The 20,457-nt window shown below is 40.2% G+C and overlaps 1 non-coding gene across 1 annotated transcript; it reads right to left on the bottom strand.

Annotated features, from left to right (window-relative positions):
- Positions 1–10,659: 10,659 nt before the first annotated feature.
- LOC137217729 (U2 spliceosomal RNA) lies at positions 10,660–10,850 on the bottom strand. The gene has a single exon (XR_010940231.1). It is a non-coding gene; the product is annotated as a U2 spliceosomal RNA (small nuclear RNA).
- Positions 10,851–20,457: the final 9,607 nt, after the last annotated feature.

The raw sequence follows: 20,457 nt of genomic DNA, 5'->3' as shown, positions 1-20,457 counted from the left end.
GTTTTCTAAATTTCAAAAGGCCTGCTGAAATACATATGATAAAACACTGCTTTATTTTATTTTCCATCCTTTGCTTTCTCCAGTGGGTCTTTCTGATGATGTTTATGTTTTATTTCAGCTTTACTGCCTTCAATTACCTTACTTTTGATTTCATTTTGCTACACCACAATGCCCAGAGAATAAGTTCCAAGTCACTTGCACAAGTGTGGAGGAAGGCAGTGCATACTTTTCCCAGCAGGCCATCTCCACCTGGTTGCATCCCCCTGAATGCAGAGGAATGGCCCTGCAGCCACCTCTGGACACCACCCCAGACATAGCTGCTCTGGCTGGTGCTGGGCTTCTCAGGTGCTGGGGGCCCAACCAGATGTGCCATGAGCTCACTGCCCCAGCACCAGCAGCACTGGACCCCAGGTGGCTGCCCCAGGGAGGGGCAGGAACCCCTCACACCCTCTTGGCTCTGTCCCGTCCACCCTGTGCAGTGCCCTGGAGCAGAGGCAAAGGTGTGGGGCAGGGAGCAGGGCCACTGGGACCACTTACAATCCTGTCCAAGTTCTAGGGGTTCTGAGGGCTCTTGACCAGGAAGTGCAGGCCTAGGCTCCAAGCCACAATTGACTTTTGAGTGCTGATTTTGTATCCACAGACCTGATTTAACTCAATTTTTGTTTTTGCTTTTTGTTTTGGGGGTTTGTGGGTGCTTGGGAGTGTTTTTTTGTTTAGGTTCTTTTTTGTAGTTTTCTTGCTATTTTCTATGTAGACAATGTCATGTGCAGATATGGGCAGTTTTATTTCTTCATTTCCCATCTATATGTTTTTCATTTCTTTTTCTTACCTTACTTATTTTGGGGGCTAGAACTTCCTTTTTTTGAATAAGAGTGGAGAGGTTGGTCATCCTGTCCTTGTTCCCAAACTTAGTGGTAACCATTCAGTCTCTCACTATTAAGTATGAAGTTAGCTGTAGGGTTTTTGTCGACGTTCTTTACCAAGCTTAGGTAATTCATCACTATCCCTAATGTTCTGAAAATTTGTTATCATGAATTGGTGTTGGACTTTGTCAATAATCTTCTCTATTCCTGGATGTAATCATATTATTTTTGTTCTTTAGCCTTTGTGGACTACATTAATTGATTTTTGAATGTTGAAACAACCTTGCAAACCTGGAAAAACTCTCACTTGGTCATGATGTATAATTTTTTTATACAGTGTTAGATTTGGCTTGCTAATATTTTGTTAATTTTTGTGCTTATATTCATGACGGATTTGTTACATAATGGCTTTTTTGGTATTGTCTTTGTCTGGTTTTGGTGTCAGGTTAATATTGGCCTCATCAAATGAGTTGGGAAGATTTTCCTCCTTTTAATTTTTGACAGAGGTTGTGTGGATTGGTGTGACTTCTTTAACTGATTCATATAATTTTCTATTTAAATCATCTGGGCCCAGAAATTTTTTTTGGAAGTTTTTTTTTTAATTAAAAATTCAAGTTCTTGAATAGTTTTAGTGCTATTCAGATGTCTATTTAATCTTATTTGAGTTTTAATCCTTTTTGGTTTTCGCGGAATTGGTCCTTTTCTTCTAAATTGTTGAGTTTATGAGCGTATTCATAATATTCCCATATTATACTTTGTGATAGCTGCAGACTCTGGAACCATATCCTCTGTTTAACTCCTGGCACTGGTGATTTGTGTCATCTCTCTGGTATTTTTGTCAGTCTTGCTAGAGGGTTGTCAATTTCAGTGACAGTTTTGAAAAAATAACAATTTCTTTGATAGTCTCTGTTGTTTTCCTATTTTCAATTTGATTTCCATTCTGGTGTTTATTATTTCCTTTCTTGTGATTTCTTTTGGTTTATTTTTCTCTTTTTTCCTAGTTTCTTGGGATAGAAACGTTTACTTGAGACCTTTTCTCTTTTCTAATATAAGCATTTAGTGCTATAAATTTCCCTGTCATCACTGTTCCAGCGACTTCATTTTTATTCTGTTCCATGTATATTTTATTTCCTTTGTGATCTCCTTCTTGACCCATGGACTATTTATAAATATGTTGTTTCATTTCAATGTGTTCTGAGATTTTTCCTCTTGTCTTTCTATTATTGATTTCCCATTTTGTTCCATTATGGTCAGAGAACACACTCTGTATGAATGATATCATTTCTTTTCAACTTTTTAAGGTTTGTTTCATGGCCCAGGATAAAGGTCTATGTTGGTGACTATTCTGCGGGAACTTGAAAAAAATGTATTCTGCCTGTTATTGACTGGAGTGTTCTATATATGTCAATTAGATCGTGTTTTAGTTGACTGTTTTTTCAGATCTACTATATTACTTTTGATATTCTATTTATCAACAGTTGTTTTATCAGTTGCTCAGAGGACTTTGATTTGTCTAATTCTCCCTTGATGACTCTTCTCTCTTTTCTCCTCTTGGGGAAGCTGTTCAGGTAGACAGCAGGTCTGGATGGTACCAGGGCTGAGGGTCAATTTGCTAGGACAAATTAATTAATACCTACTTAGCTTCAATAGTGTACAAAATACAGCTCCTATACAGCTCTTTCCATTATTTCTTCAAATATTCTTTCTGCCACTTTCTCTCTCTCCTCCTTCTGGGATTTAGCATGCATTGGTGCTAAAGATGGTGCACCATAGTTCTCTTGGTCTCTTTTCATTTTGCTTCATTATTTTCTCCTTCTGATAGTCAGAATGGATGATCTCAAGTGCCTGGCCTTCAAATTTACTGATTCTTCTGTGATTTTAAATCTGCTGTTGAAAACCTCTATTGAATTTTTAAAAATAATTCTTTCACCTCTTTTTACTTTTCTTAATGTGGCCACAAGAACGTTTAAAATTACCTATGTGGCTCCTGTTATATGTTCCTGTGTGTGTGTGGTGTGCATGTTTATTTATTTTTAAGAGCAATTTTAGTTTCACAGCAAAATTAAGAGAAATGTACAGAAATTTCCCAATTACTCTCTGCCTCTACATATGCATAGCTTCCTGCATTATCAACATCCCTCACCAGAGTGGTACATCTGTTACTGTTGGTGAACTCACATTGTCACATCCATCATAAGCACCCAACGTCCATAGTTTATATGAGGGTTCACTCGGTACTGTGCATTCTATGGGTTTGGAAGAATGTATAAATGACATGTATCCATCATTATAGAACCATATAGAGTGTTTTCACTGCCCTAAAATTCCTCTGTGCTCCACCTATTCATGCCTCCCCACCTGAAACCCTAGCAATCACTGATCTTCTTATTGTCTCCATAGTTTTGCCTTTTCCAAAATATCATGAAGCTGGAATCTTACAGGTGTGTAGTTTTTTCAGGTGGGTTTCTTTCACTTAGTAATATGCATTTAAGGTTCCTCATTGTCTTCTCATGGCTTGACAGTTCATTTCTTTTAAGCACTGAATAATATTCCATTGTCTGGATGTACCACAGTTTATGTTTCCATTATACCTACTGAAGGTTGAACTTGAAGGTTGCCTCCAAATTTTGGCAAACATGAATAAAGCTGCTATGAACATACATGTGCATGATTTTTTTGTGGACATAAATTTTTAAATTCTTTGGGTAAATACCAAGGGGTGTGATTCCTGGATAATATGTTAGAGTGTGTTTAGTTTCATAAGAGATTGCCAAACTCTCTTCAAAAGTTGGCTATACCATTTGTATTTCCACCAGCAATGAATGAGAGGTCCCATTGCTGTACATTCTCACCAGCATTTGTTCTTGTCAGTATTCCAGATTTTGTCCATTCTAATAGGTGTGTAGTGGTATTTCATTGTTTTAATTGGAATTTTCCTGATAACATATGATGTGGAGCATCTCTTCCTACCTTTATTTTCCATCTGCATATCTTCTGAGGTGAGATGTCTGTGAAGGTCTTTGGCCCATTTTTTTGAGTTTTTTGGGTTTTTATTGTTGGGTTTTAAGTGTTTGTATATTTTGGATAACAGTCCTTTATCAGATATGCTTTTGTAAATATATTCTTTCAGTCCATGGTTTGTGTTATCATTCTCCTGATAGTGTCTATTGCAGAGAAGATATTTTACATTTTAATTAGGTCCAACTTATCAATTTTTTTTAATGGATTGTGCCTTTGCTGTTGTATCTAAAAAGTCACCGCCATATCCAAAGTCTTCTAAACTTTTTTTCTTACGTTATCTTCTGTGAGTTTTACAGTTTTACATTTAGGCCTACAATCTATTTTAGTTAATTTCTGTGATGTAGTGAATTTTTCATTTGTTATCTGACATTCCAGCTCCAGAATTTTATTGGTTCCTTTTCACAGTTTCAATCTATTTATTATAATTTTCTATTTTGTGAGACATTGTTCTTCTGATTTCCTTTAATTCTTTATTTATAGTTTCCTTTATCTTTTTGAGCATATTTAAAGAAGGTATTTAAATGTCTTTTCTAGTAATTCCAATATCTGTTCTTCCTCAGGGACCGTTTCCACTAATTATTTATTTTGTAAATGGTACTGTGGACAAAGAATGTCACTTGCCATATCAGTAAGCAAAGGGTGTTGCAGCCATCAAGCCATCAGCCACTGCAGATGAACCCCACCCTGAAGGTGTACCCTGAGGGAATTCAGGATGGAGAAAACAGGATACTGCCCCTAGACAGTTAAGGTGTACATCAAAGGAATGATTTCAATGAGCCCCAACTCTTGCATCTTCCCATACATAGAAAAGTGCCTAATTCATTAACTTGAGATGTCTAGTTTTTCCTTCCAACTACCTAGTGGTTTTTGGCAGAAACTCCTATATATCCCGGCTCCTTCCTTACCTTGCTGGAGTAGTCTCTGATTGCTGAGAGGCTGTCTCCCAGGCTTAAGTCCTCATTATGTCTGCCTAATAAAACATATTTCTCAACTGTTAGCTTGTGCAATTTTTTTCAGTTGACAGTACATAGGTTCTTATCTCTTCTCATGCTTTGAAATTTTTGTTGAAAACTATATTTGGAATGTTATAAAGAGGCAACTCTGGAAATGAGATTCTCCTCCCTTTCTTGAGTTTATTGTTGTTTGTATTTTTAGGGACTTTTAAAAATTATTTTTGAGAGACTCTCTCCTTTGCCATATGTGGTCATTGATGACTCTATCTCATTACCTTTGTTCATTAGCTTTTATTAGTTCATTTATTTGTTCATTAGCTTTTATTTCATTAGCCAGCGTTTTCACAGAGAACCCTTTAAGTGTCTGGATATAAAAAAAACAACTCAGTCTTTTCAGGTAGGCTATGTGTGTGCATTTGGGCACAACTTCAACACATCTAGGCAGATTACAGCTATGCGTTGTAATCTTCATTTCTTGTTTATACACACACACACACACACACACACACACACACTGCACATACGTAAAAAGAGAGAGAGAGAGAAGAATTTAGTATAAGGAATTGAAGCATATAACTTGTAAGACAGAACAGCAGGCTTAAAATTCAGGTGAAAGATGATTTTACAGTCTTGAGTCTGAAATCTGCAGGAAAGGCCATCAGGTAGGAAACTCAGGCAGGATTTCTATGTAGCAGACTTGAGGAAGAAAAAAAGCTTGTTCAGGAAACCTTAGACTTTGCCCTTAGAGCTTCGCCTTGGCTGATGCCCACCCAAATAATGAAGAGTAATCTGCTTTACTCCAAGTCTACTAACTGTAAATATTAATCACATCTAAAAATATCTTCACAGCAACATCCAGACTGGTGTTTGGCCAAACAACTGGGCACCATAGCCAGGCATGTTGACAAAAAATATTAACTATCACAATTTCCATGTAAATGTTTTTGAGGAACACTGTCCCCAAAGTCACTTCTCTGACATGAGAGAGATCTGAATTAGATGAAAAAAAGGTAAGTCCTTTGCAATAGACCTTCAGGGAGCCACCAGACATTTCCAAATGGACAATCACAATTCTTTGAGGGCAAGGATCTGCTGCTCTCACCAGCACCAGGAAACCACACTGGGAACATGGGTTGACATCAAACCCGGGAGGTGGGGTGGGACAAAAGTAAGTTAAAATGTCACAATGCACTCCTACCAGGTTTTAGTCACCTTTTTCTTGTTTAAGCATTTGATTGGTTGCTATAAACCTTTGATTATTTTCCAGACATCTGAAAAGTTGATTTTGACGTTGATTTTACCAGTGCTTTTGTAGAGGGATGGTCCTTTGGAACTCCCTACGCTGACATTTTTGTTGCTGTCACTACTATCAAGATGCATTTTAAGGAAAATTTAAGAAAAAAAGAACGTGTTTAAAAGAAGAAAGCTTATCCCCCATAGAATGCAGTGTATTTTTCACCATTAGTCGACCACAGTCTGGAAACTTTTACAGTAGTGGACCTACTCATAACCATAGTACTGACTAGAATTAATATGATTTGTTGAGCATTTTACTCTGTGCAACTGATGCCCAAATTGCCTCACATGTGTGATCTCCTTGGATCCACACAGACAGTGTAGCAATATGTTCCATTTAACCTAAGAACAGAAGAGGCAGATCATATAGTAACATTCCCTATTTTATTGAATAAGAAACTGAGGATTAGCCACTGACACAATATCAAAAGGAGAAAATCTAGCAAAATTAGGTTTGTCACTCAATTTGGGACAAGTCAACTTCTTGACCCTTCAGTTTCTTCATTGTAAAATGGGAACAAGAATATCTACATTCTAGGAAAGTTCTGAAGGTATAGTGGTATAACATATGTTCAATTGCTAGCAGACATGTGCTCAACTAATGTTTAGACTAATATTTAAACTAACAATGATAATGAGGATTAGGGCTGCTATGTTCTCAGCCTCCACTATGAAAGTCCAGCACTAAATAGCTAATTTCATTAAATAGACTGCCAACTTGCACTGACTGTACAGGAGAAATAACAAGTCATTTCATGTTGTCATTTATCAGAATATTGCAATATGGACCTAACCTCAAAGGAAATTTATGTTTGGAAATTAATATTCAGGCATTGAGATGTAACACAAGGCCCAAAGAGTTGCAATACTGTTGCTTAATTTGGTTTACAAATTAAGTTTGGTTTACAAACTGATTCTCAGTTTACAATTTACTGTAAAAAGGCATCATAAGAAATCATTGGAGAAAATCTGAAAACCAAAAGCAAATACTTTGAAAAGACCAATATGATTGACAAGCCTCTATCCAGGCTAGCTAAGAAAAAAAAGAGGATGTAAGTTGCTAATATAAGAAATGAAAGAGAAGAGATCACTACAGATCCCATAGGCACTGAAAGGGTAACAGTATATAATGAACAACTCTATGCCCACAAACTTGATAACCCTGACCAATTCCTAAAAAGACACAATTATCCAATACTCCCACAGGAAGAAATACACAATCTGAATAGGCTTCTGTTTATTAAAGGAGTTGAATTAATGATTAATACCTTCCAAAGCAGAAAACCACAGGCCAAGATGGGTTGGCCATTGAATTCTAACAAATATTTGAAGAAGGAATTATACCAGTTCTGTAAAAGCTACTCCAAGAGATAGAACAAGGTAGAATACTTCCTAACTCATTCTATGAGGCCAGCCTTGTCCTAGTACCAAGCCCAGGCAAAAACATTATAAGAAAAATACACATCAATATCTTTCATTAACACAAATGCAAAATCCTCAATAAAATAGTAGTAAATCAAATACTATAATTTATAAGAACAGTGCATATATCATGAACATGTGAGATTTTGAATTTACCAAGAGAAAAGTGACTCATTCCCTACAAGAGAAACTCCATAAGACTGGGTTTCTCAGTAGAAACCTTGTAGGTCAGGAGAGAGAATGATGTGTTCAAAATGCTGAAAGAAAAAAAAAGCCTACCAAGAACACTTTACTCAGCAAAGCTGTCCTTTGCATATAAAGGAGAGATAAAACTTTGCCAGCCAAACAAAAAATGAGGTAATTAATCACCACTAAACCTGCCTTTACAAGAAATCCTAAAGGGAGTCTTCAAGCTGAACCAAAATGATGCTAATTAGTAACATGTAAACCTGTAAAAGTATAAAACTCACTGGTAAATGTAAGCCTATAGTCAAACTCAAAATACTCCAAAACTGTAATGGCAGTGTGTAAATCACATTTAACTTGAGTGTAAAGGTTAAAAGACACACACACAGAAATAAATTAAAAATAACTTTAGCTAAATAATTTGATAATGGATACACTAAGTAAAACAATATAAATCATGACATCAAAAACATAAACGTGATGGTAAAGTAAAAGTATAGAGTTTTTGTATGCAATCAACATTAAATTGTTATTGCCACACAGCTCACAGTGCCATGTTGGCAGGGGTGTGTGGAATGACTCTGTTTCAGAAAAGAGAAGACAAGATGGTGGAGTAGAAGATCTTGAGTTCACCTCCTCCCATGAGAACATCAAAATCACAACAAACTGCTGAACAATCAAAACTAAAGAAGACTGGAACCTACTGAAGACAAAGAAGAAATCACAGTGAGATGGTAGGAGGGGTGTACTCACAATATAATCAAATTTCATACCCCCTGGTGGGTGACCCAGAAACTGGAGAATAATTATATCACAGAAATTCTCCCATGGGAGTGTGAGTTCTGAACCCCATGTCATGCTCCCCAGGCTGGGGGTCTGGCTACAGGATGAGGAGCCCTAAGAGCATTTGACTTTGAAGGCCACCAGGTCTTGTTTGCAGGAGCTCCAGAAGAGTGGGGGAAACAGAGACTCCAATATTGGAGGATGAACACAAGGTCTCATTTGCACCGGGACCCAGGGCAAAAGCAGTGACTTTGTAGGAGCCTGAGCCAGACCTACATGCTGGTCTTGAATTTATTCAGGTATGCAAGAGTGGTTCAAAATTTGAAAATCAATTGATGTAATCTATCCTATCAACAGTCTGAAGAAGATAATTGCATGAATATATATGAATATATATATATATGCAGAAATTGGATTGAACAAAATCCAATGCCCATTCAGCAAAGTAGGAACATGGGAACTTCCTCAATTTGACAAGTTCATATACAAAAACCTACCGTTAATATCACATTCAGCAAGATGGTGGAATACCATCCTTTCTACCATCCTCTTCCCACAGAGGTACAGATTTTCATAATCTCCCCAGCATAAGAGTACCTTTGTGGAAGTCCTGGAGTCCAGAGAAGTTCCAGCACACCAATTGAGCAAAAAAAATCCAAGAATAGACACACTGAAGAGGGTAAGAAGCACAGTTTCACCTGACCCACATCACCCCTCCCCCAAGGCAGCACAGCTCAGTGCCAAGAGAGATCCCCTCAACACAATTTCTCTCACAACGGAGAGTGAAAACATAGTGAACTCATGGCTTCCCCAGCAAGAAGTCCACTTCTTTTTGCCCCACCCAGAATACTGAGGTAGGTGGAAGAGTTTGGGTGCAGGGAAAAGAAGTGGGGACTCACAACAACCAGGGCTCAGAATTCAATAATGGGCCATAGATCCTATTGTCAGCTTCACAGACTGCAACAGGAGGCACACCCATGAGTCACTTGGTGTGCCTCACCTTCAGAACACTCTCTCCCCCAACTGGCCCACAGGAATTCCCAAAACACAGCTCTATTCAGCCTCCTCTGTGGCTGGCTCCCATTGCTTGACCCCACAGATGGCAAGTGTGATCCTCTGCAGACAGCTTGAGAAAACATGCCAATGGCCATCTCAACTCTGCAGAATTGGGAGAAGGCACACAAACTTGAGCATTTCAGGGAACTGCACTATGGTAAACAAACAGGAGGCTCTCAGCACCTTGCCTGGTATTGTGGGATCAAGAGAGACATAAAATCTTAGGAATTCCCTCCTCCTAAGAGGGAACAAGGAGTGCAGAGTTGGTGTATCCATAGAAATGGTCTGCAAGTGCCTCAAAATCCATAGCTGGGCTGACTGGTGAAGGTGTTCCTCTCCTATAGCCAGTCAGTAAGAACTGTAGGAGGTGTCTACATCTTCAAATGTGAAAACAGCAACACAGAATTTCAATGTTAATGGAAAATCAAGAAAGCATGATACTATTGAAGGAACATAATAATATTCCAATAACTGACCACAAAGAAATGAAGAGCTATGAATTGTCTGACAAAAATTCAAAATAGTTGTTTTAAGGAAGCTGGTGAGCTACAAGAGAACACAGATAACTCAGCAAAATCAGGAAAACCATACATGAACAAAATTAGAATTTCAATAAAGAAATAGAAATAATGAAAAAGAACCAAAGAGAAATTCTAGAGCTGAAGAAAGCATCGAATAAAGAAAAATTCCATAGAGAACACCAAAAACAGACTTCATCATGCAGAAGAAAAATCTGTGAACTCAAAGACAGGTCATTTGAAATTATCATGTCAGAGAACAACAAAGAGTGAAAGGATCAAAGATAGCCTACAGGATTCATCAGACACCATGAGGGAACTAATATACAGATTATGAGAGTCCCAGAAGAAGAGAGCAAGAAAGAGATGTAAAGCTTACTTAAAGAAATAATGGCTGAAAACATTCCAAATCTTGAAAGAGCTATTTATGGATATCCAGGAACATGAAGGTCAAAGGTGCCCAAAGAGGATCAACCCAAATTGAATTTCACCAAGACACATTACAATCAAACTGTAAATAATCAAAGACAAAGAGAATTTTTTTTTTTTGGTCCCCGTGAGGGGAAGTGCACCATTCCTGGAGATACTGCAATACCAGGTCGATCCGTGAAGCGGACAGAGCAAGCTCCTATTCCGACTCCCAGCTCCAAAAATCCATTTAATATATTGTCCTCGGATAGAGGACGTATCAGATATTAAACTGATAAGAACAGATACTACACTTGATCTTAGCCAAAAGGCCGAGAAGCAATGACAAAGAGAATTTTGAATTCACCAAGAGAAAAGTGATTCATTCCATACAAGAGAAACTCCATAAGATTCTAGATTTCTCAGTAGAAACCTTGCAGTTCAGGAGAGAGTGAGATGATATGTTCAAAATGCTGAAAGAAAAATAAAAAAAAGCCTACCAAGAATACTTTATCCAGTAAAGCTGTCTTTTGGAAATAAAGAAGAGATAAAACTGCCAGCCAAACAAAAAGTGAGGTAATTAATCATGACTAAACCTGACTTTACAAGAAATGCTACAGAAAGTTCTTCAAGCTGAACCAAAATGATGCTAATTAGTAACATGTAAACCTATAAAAGTATAAAACTAAAAGTATAAAACTCACTGGTAAATGTAAGTATATAGTCAAACTCAAAATACTACAAAACTTTAATGGTGGTGTGTAAATCACATTTAACTAGAGTGTAAAGGTTAAAGAAACAAAAGAATTAAAAATAACTATGCCGGGAGGACCTTCAAGATGGTGGAAGGGGGCTTCCCTGGTGGCGCACGGGTTGAGAGTCCGCCTGTAGGGGACACGGGTTCGTGCTCTGGTCCGGGAAGATCCCACATGCTGCGGAGCGGCTAGGTCTGTGAGCCATGGCTGCTGAGCCTGCGCGTCCGGAGTCTGTGATCTGCAACGGGAGAGGCCAAAACAGTGAGAGGCCCGTGTACCGTAAAAAAAAAAAAGATGGTGGGGGAGTAAGACGTGGAGATCACCTTCCTCCCCACAGATACATCAAAAATACATCTACATGTGGAACAACTCCTACAGAACACCTCCTGAACACTGTCAGAAGATCTCAGACTTCCCAAAAGGCAAGAAACTCACCCCCACTGTACCTGGGTAGGGCAAAAGAAAAAAGAAAACACAGAGACAAAAGAATGCGGACTGGACCTGCCCCTCTGGGAAGGAGCTGTGATGGAGGAAAAGTTTCCACAAACTAGGAAGCCCCTTCACTGGCAGAGACAGGGGGATGGGCGGGGGGGAAGCTTCGGAGCCACAGAGGAGAGCGCAGCAACAGGGGTGCAGAGGGCAAAGTGGAGAGATTCCTGCACAGAGGATCAGTGCCGAACAGCACTCACCAGCCTGAGAAACTTGTCTGCTCAACCACTGGGGTGGGTGGGGGCTGGGAGCTGAGGCTTGGGCTTCGGAGGTCAAATCCCAGGGAAAGGACTGGAGTTGGCTGTGTGAACACAGCCTGGAGGGGGCTAGTGCACCACAGCTAACTGGGAGGGAGTGCAGGAAAAAGTTTGGAACTGCCTAACAGTTAAGAGACCATTGTTTCGGGGTGCATGAGGAGAGGAGATTAAGAACACCATGTAAATGAGCTTCAGAGATGGGCTTGAGCCACGGCTATCAGCATGGACACCAGAGACGGGCATGAAGTGCTAAGGCTGCTGCTACAGCCACCAAGAATCCTGTGTGCAATCATAGGTCACTATCCACACCTCCCTCCCTGGAGCCTCTGCAACCCACCACTGCCAGGGTCCCATGATCCATGGACAACTTCTCCGGGAGAACACTCGGCCTGCCTCAGGCTGTTGCAATGGCACACTGGCCTCTGCCCTCACAGGCTCACTCCACATTCCGTACCCCTCCCTCCCCGCAGCCTGAGTGAGCCAGAGCCCACTAATCAGCCGCTTCTTTAGGGTTAGGCAGTCTACTTGAAAAAGAATTCAGAGTAATGATAGTAAAAATGATCCAAAATCTTGGATTTTTCTTTGTATTTAATTTTTGATAGTTTAATTAATATGTGTCTTAGTGTGTTTCTCCCTGAATTTTTCCTGTAGGAATGGGACTCTCTGTGCTTCCTGGACTTGGTTGACTGTTTCCTTTCCCATGTTAGGGAAGTTTTCAACTATAATCTCTTCAAATATTTTTCAGTACCTTTCCTTTTCTCTTCTTCTTCTGGGACCCCTATAGTTCGAATGTTGGTGTGTTTAATGTTGTCCCAGAGGTCTCTGAGACTGTCCTCAATTCTTTTCATTCTTATTTCTTTATTCTGCTCTGCAGTAGTTATTTCCACCATTGTATCTTCCATGTCACTTATTTGTTCTTCTGCCTCAGTTATTCTCCTATTGATTCCTTCTAGTGTATTTTCCATTTCAGTTTTGTGTTCTCCATCACTGATTGTTTGTTCTTTAGTTCTTCTAGGTCTTTGTTAAATATTTCTTGTATCTTCTCAATCTGTGCCTCCATTCTATTTTCGAGGTCTTGGTTCATCTTTATTATGATTACTCTGAATTCTTTTTCAGGTAGATTGCCTATTTCCTCTTCATTTATTTGGTCTTGTGGGGTTTTACCTTGCTCCTTCTTCTGTAATCTATTTCTCTGTCATCTCATTTTGTCTAACCTACTGTTAAGGTCTCCTTTCCTTAGGCTTCAGTGTCTGTAGTTCCTCTTGCTTTTGTTGTCTGCTCCCAGTCAGTGAGGTTGGTCCAAGGGCTTGTGTAGGCTTCCTAGTGGGAGGGACTGGTGCCTGTGCTTGGGGGTGTGGAGCTGAGTCTTTTCCCTATGAAAGGCAGGGCCACATCAGGTGGTGTGTTTTGGGGTGTCTGTGATCTTAGTATGACTTTAGGTAGCCTGTCTGATGATGGGTGAGGCTGTGTTCCTGTCTTGCTGGTTGCTTGGTGTGAGGTGTCCAGCACTGGAGCCTGCAGGCTGTTGTGTGGGGCTGCATCTTGGTGTTGATATGGATACCTCCGGAAGTATGCACACTGATTAATATTCCCTGGGCCCAGGTATTCTCTGGCGGTCCAGTGTCCTGGACTTGGCACTTCCACCCCAGAGGCCCAGGCCTGACCCCTGGATGGGGAACCAAGTGCCCACAAGCTGCCCAATGATAAAAGAAAGAACAGAAAAGAAACCCAAGGCAAAGAGCAAAAACAACAGCAAACAGCAGCAACAACACAACACACACACACAGAATAAAATAAAATAAATTTAAAAAAACAAGAGAACAAACAAAAGAATTCAAACATGAGAACAGTCAATAAGGCCTTAACGAACAAAACTTAAAAAATGAAAAATAAAACAAAAACAGACAGCAAACAAAAAACAAGAAAAGTGAAGAAAACAAAATATACACATATAAACAATCAAAAAAACTAAAGAAAAAATAAAATGAAAAAACAAAGAACAAAACAAGGAAACAAGTAAAGTAAAAATAGAATATATATATATATTTAAAAAATAAAAATAAATGATAAAAAATAATAAAAGGAACAACACCAACAACTGAACAAAATGAAACAAACAAAACTGAATAATAGAATTAAGAATATTTTTCTGGGCCCTCCTCTGTCAGTGTCATTGCTCCCTCAGTGAGCCACAGCCAATCCCTACCTTCCCAGGAGGACCTCCAATAACCTAGGTAGGTCCCTGGACCTGCTGTGGGCACTGTGGGGCCAGCTCAGACTCTGACCTGGCTTGACTCCCACATGTATGTTACCTAAAACTCCAGTGCTATGAAGGCTAGATCGGTCTCAACTGTGGGAACACTCATTGTCTATTCAGGTATTCCACAGAGGCTGGATTTACCAAGTCAATCTTGGGGATTTAATCCATGGCTTGTGCAGCTGCATGGAAAGACTTCCATTCCTCTTCCTTAGTCGCATGGCCCCTGGGGCTCAATTCTCGTTTTGGCCTCACCTCTGCATGTGTGCCACCCTCAGGAATCTGTTCCTTGCCCAGGTGTGAGTGGGTGAAAGCAGTGGCTGCTTGGGGCACACTTACTCAGGCCAGGGAGGGGTATGGCGGACACAATTGGGGTGTTCATGAGTTGCCTGCAGCAGCGGGGACCAGCAGGCAGTTGCAACAGTCTGGGGCATGCTCACTCTGGTGGGAGTGCCTGGCAGTGCCTGCAGAGGCAGGAGCTGGCATGTGGGGGCAGTGGTGGCCCTGCCCCCCTCACACCTCTCAACAATGGTGCCCCACTTTCCAGGCAGTGCATGCTTCCTCTAGGGGCATTCCCAGCTGCGCATCCCCTCACTCCTGTCCCCACTGCTATATCTGTGCAGCTTACAGCACTCCTCTGCCCAGATCCATTCTCCCAACCCCACGCTTTAGCACTCAGCCCAGCCAGCATCAGCAGACTCTCATCCCAGGCAGGGGAGCCCAGGGCTGATGCCCAAGGAGGCTTTGGGATGGGCAGCACTCAGGCCTCTGGAGCCCACATGGGCAGAGGAGACCCTGGCCCGAGGGATGGGTGTGCCTGCTCAGATAGGAGCCCTTCCCAATGCCCATGGAGGCTGAAGAAGCCGGCAGGTGGTGAAAGGGGTTATAATGGTAGTTCTGCCCCTTGTACGCCACTCAAAAATGACGCCTTGCTTTTATGGTGTCCCAGGTTTTTTCTGCAGACTTTCCCGGTTGTGCAGCTCCTTACTCTTGTCCCTTCAGGCTATCTTTTCACACCCAACAGCTGTCCCCTCCCTGGGTCCGTGCTCCAAACCCCAATTTCCTGCACCCAGCCTCCCTTTGCAACAGGTGACTCACGACTCAAGCTGGAATGTGCAGAGCTGCAGTGTAGACCATGCAGTTCTTAATTTTTCCTGCCTTCTACAGACTGTCCACTGCATTCTCCTTTGATCTCCTGAAGGTCCTTTTCTGTCCCAGCTGATTTCCCCACCATGAGAGAGTTTTTCTGAATATGAGGACCTCCCCTCACCTTCAGCTTCCCACCAGGGTTGCTGGTCCCTCTTTTGATTCCTCTTTTCTTTTTTTCTTCTTTCTTTCATCCTAGACAGTTGTGAGGGGATGTTTCTTGTCCTCTTAGGTGTCCAAAGTCTTCCGCTAATGTTCAGCAGGTGCTCTATGAGAACTGTTACGTTTGTAGTTGTATCCTTGATATACTTGTGAAGAGCGACGAATTCCACATCCTCCTATTCCACCATCTTGACTCCTCCCCTCTCTTGTTTCTTGATGTAGGCATTTATCAGTATAAATTCCCCTTTTATAACAGCTTTTGTAGAAACACATGGGTTTTGATGTGCTTCAATTTTAGTTTCAAGATATTTCTTGATCTCGCTTTTAATTTCTTCTTTGACCCATCAATTGCTGCTGAGCATGTTGTTGTTTTTGTTGTTGTTTTTAACATCTTTATTGGAGTATAATTGCTTTACAGTATTGTGTTTGTGCTGTATAACAAAGTGAATCAGCTATACATATACATATATCCCCATATCCCCTCCCTCTTGCATCTCCCTCCCACCCTCCCTATCCCACCCCTCTAGGTGGTCACAAAGCAACAAGCTGATCTCCCTGCGCTATGCAGCTGCTTCCCACTAGCTATCTATTTTACATTTGGTAGTGTATATATGTCCACTGAGCATGTTGTTTAATTCCCAACTATCTGTTAATTTTCCAGCTTTCCTCCTGCTATTGATTTCTAATTTCATACCATTGTAGTCAGAAAATATACTAGCTATAATTTCAATCTTTTTTAAAATTTGGTAAGACTTGTCTTCTGACATATTATATAATTTATCCTGGAGAATGTTCTGTGTGTGCTTAAGAATATTCTGCTGCTCTTGGATGGAATATTCTGTACATGTCTGTTAGTTCCATTTATTCTATAGTATGGTTCAAATCCAATGTTTCCTTATTTATTTTCTGTACAGATGTCCTATCTGTTGTTGAAAGTGGGGCATTGATGTCTCCTACTATTATTGTATTGCTGTCTATTTCTCTTTTCAGAACTGTTAGTATTTGCTTAATATATGTAGATTCATATATATTTACAATTGTTATATCTTCTTTCTTATTTATTTTATTTTATTTTTTATTGGAGTATAGTTGCTTTACAATGTTGTGTTAATTTCTACTGTACAGCAAAGTGAATCAGTTATACGTATACATATATCCACTCTTTTTAAGATTTCCTTCCTATTTAGGTCACCACAGATCATTGAGTAGAGTTCCTTGTGCTATACAGTAGGTTCTCATTAGTTATCTATTTTATACATAGTAGCGTATATATGTCAATCCCAATCTCCCAATTTGTCCCACCCTCCCTTCCCCCCTTGGTAACCATAAGTTTGTTCTCTACATCTGTGACTCTATTTCTGCATTGCAAATAAGTTCATCTGCACTATTTTTCTAGATTCCACATATAAGCTATATTATACAATATTTGTTTTTCTCTTTCTTAATTACTTCATTCTGTATGACAATCTCTAGGTCCATCCACATCTCTGCAAATGGCACTATTTCATTCCTTTTTATGTCTGAGTAATATTCCCTTGTATATATGTACCACATTTTCTTTACCCATTCCTCTGTCAATGGACATTTAGGTTGCTTCCATGTCCTGGCTATTGTAAATAGTGCTGCAATGAACATCAGGGTTCATGCATCCTTTACAATCATTATATCTTCTTGACCCCTTTATCATTACATAATTACCATATTTGCCTTCTGTTACTATTTTTTGCTTAAAGACTATTTTTTCTGATATACATATAGCTACCCCTCCTCTCTTTTGGTTTCCACTTGCATGGAATATCTTTTGTCATCTCTTTACTTTGAGCCTATGTGTGTCCTTAAAGTTGAAGTGAGTCTCCATAGGCATCATATAGTTGGGTCCTATTTTTTCATCCATACAACCACACTTTGCCATTTTATTAGAGAATTCAATCCATTTACATTTAGAGTAATTCTTAATAGGTAAACGATAGGTAAAGACTGACTAATGCCATCTTATTAATTGTTTTCTGGCTGTTTTGTAGCTTGATTGTTCTTTTCTTCCTTTCTTGCTGTCTACCATTGAGGATTGATAATTTTCCAAAGTGATATTGTTTGATTCCCCTCTTTCTATCTTTTTTGTAACTGCTTTGCAGTTAACAAGGAGGCTTACATAAATCTTCTTATATATATAACAGTCTATTTTACACTGATAACAATTTAACTTTGATTACATGCAAAAACTATATACTTTAATCCCCTTTCCTTTTATACTTTTTATGTCACTATTTTAATCTTTTTTTATTGTGTATCCATTAACAAATTGTTGAAGCTATAGCTATTTTGGGTACTTTTGTTTTTTAACCTTTATGCTAGAGTTAACTAGTTAACACATCACCATATTACAGTATCAAGCTGTTTCGAGTCTAATTATATGTTCACTTTTGCCAATGTGTTGCTTATTTTCTTATGTTTTCATGTTAGTAATTAGCATTCTTTTGTTTCAGCTTCAAGAATTCCTTTCAGCATTTCTTGTAAGGCAGCTTTAGTGGTGATGAAATCCCTCAGCTTTTGCCCGGGAAACTCTTTATCTCTCTTTCAGTTTTGAAGGACAACTTTGCTGGCTAAAGTATTCTTGGTTGGCAGTTTCTTTTAGCACTTTGAGTATATCATCCCACTCTCTCCTAACCTGTAAGTTCATTGCTGAGAAATCCACTGATAGCCTTATGGGTGTTCCCTCGTTGTAGAAAATTTTTTTCCTGTTGCTTGTAAAATTCTCTCTTTGTCTTTAAACAATTTTATTATTATGTATCTTGGAGAACATTGTTTTGGATTGAAATTTTGAGGTGACCTATTAGCTTCATGAACCTGAATAACTATATCCCTTCCCAGGTTTGTGAAGTTCTCAGCCATTATTTTTTTAAATAAGCTTTCAGCCATTTCTCCATCCCTTCTTCTGGGACTCCAGTTAAGTATAATATTTCTTTTGATGGTATTTCATAATTTCCATAGGCTTTCTTCATTCGTTTTCATTCATTATTATTATTTTTTTTGCTTCTCTGATTGGATAATTTCAATTGATCTGCCTTCTAGCTCACTGATTCTCTCTTCTGTTTGTTAAAGTGTGCTGTTGGAGTTCTCTGTTGTATTCTTCCATTCAGTGATTGTATTTAGCTCCAAAATTTCTGTTTGGTTATTTTTTTATGCTTTCTATCTCTTTATTGAACTTCTCCTTTCATTGTTGCACTGTTTCCCTGACATCATTAAATTGTTTATCTGTGTTCTCTTGTAGCTTTCTGAGCATCTGTAGAAAAATTATTTTGAATTCTTTGTTGAACACTTCCTTGAGCTCTATTTCTCTGGGGACAGTTGCTGGTGGTTTACTGTATTCCTTTGGTAGAGATGTATTTTCCTGATTTTTTTCTCATGATTCCTGTAGCCTTGACTATGTATCTGCACACTTGAAGGAGTAGTCAACTCTTCTAGACTTTATGGACTGACTTCAGTAACAGAAGCATTTCACCTGTGAATAGAGGCACACTGTATCATGCTGTGACCTGGTTCTAGTGGTCCAGGGCGTCAAGTATGGGGGCTTGTGGTGGCACTGCGTCTGGGAAGCATGATGTCTCTTCAGTTTAGGCCAATTTTGTCCACAGCACTGACAACTATGTGGTCCTTGGTGAGCACAGCACAGTGTGGGGGGGTATGCAGTGGATGCAAGGACTGTTGGACTCCTTAGTGGCACCTCTAGATCTAGCAGCTAGGGACCAGGGCAGTCAGTGTTGCTGGTCAGAGTCAGTGGTGTGCACACACTCAGCTGCAGAGGCTAGCTGCAGACACCTGTGCCTGCACACTTTTTCCTTAAGCATGTGTGCTTCAGTGGAGGCTGATAGTGGGAGTTGGGCTAGGGACATGCAGGTACACAGCTAGAAGGGCTAGCTATGGGTAGGTGTGATGTTGCCAGCCAGTGATTAATCCAGGCCCACAAACAGCTGCAGGGGCTGTGGCATTCCATGTGATCACCTGTGGCTCCAACTCTCCCTGCCCATCTTACCCCGGGCATGTGTACTGCAGTGGAAGCTGATGGCTGATGACAGGATCCAGGCTGGAAGCATGCAGACACACAGTTGAAGAGGTTAACTATGGGTGGGTGTGGTAGTGCTGGACAGTGACAGAAGACAGGGCCTGATCTGGGCTCAGAAGTTGCTCCAGGAGCCCTGGCTTTTGGTGTGCCCACTGTGGCTGCACGGTCTTCCTCAGGGTATGAAAGCTACAGTGGAGGCATAAGGCTAGATCCATGTGGATGTGCAGATGGAGGCCCCAAGCAGAAGCACGGTGGTGAAAGTCACCCAGGGTGCTTAGGCTGGCATTTTGCACTCATGCAGATGCAGAGGCTCAACATGGCTATGTGTGTGGCTCCTGGGCTCTGGCAGTAGCATGGAAGGACTCAGGCAGCTGGCAACTTATACTTGCATAGCTTCAGGATCCTGGATAGCTGTTGGTATGGTTCCTGGGCTCTGACAGGGGTGGGAGGAGGAAAGGAGTGGGAAGGAACTCAGATGGCTGGCATCAGCAAATGCAAATACCTGTGGAGTGAAAGCTGGTGAAATATGCAGGCAATCCACAGCAACTGTGTTGGCTGTTGGTTTCCTCAGTGGTGAAATTTGCTGAATTCGTCTGCAGAGCAGGTCTTTGTGAACTATGATTGCTCCTGCTGTATGTCTGCTAATAATAGCCTCTGCTTTTCTTCCTTTTTCCTAGCTGGCTGTATACATTTCAGCTTTGCTGGTCTAGGTGGGGTGAAACCAAAGTGGGAACTTTCTGCAATGCCTCAAGAGGCTGGATAAGCTGTTTGCTCACCCCTACTCTTCCTTTCCTAGAGAGAGGAACTCTTTCTTGGTGGAAATTC

Source organism: Pseudorca crassidens, chromosome X (genome assembly GCF_039906515.1).
Source record: "Pseudorca crassidens isolate mPseCra1 chromosome X, mPseCra1.hap1, whole genome shotgun sequence".
NCBI lineage: Eukaryota > Metazoa > Chordata > Mammalia > Artiodactyla > Delphinidae > Pseudorca > Pseudorca crassidens.
The sequence above is the reverse complement of the archived record's forward strand: the minus strand, read 5'-3'. Positions and strand labels throughout refer to the sequence as shown.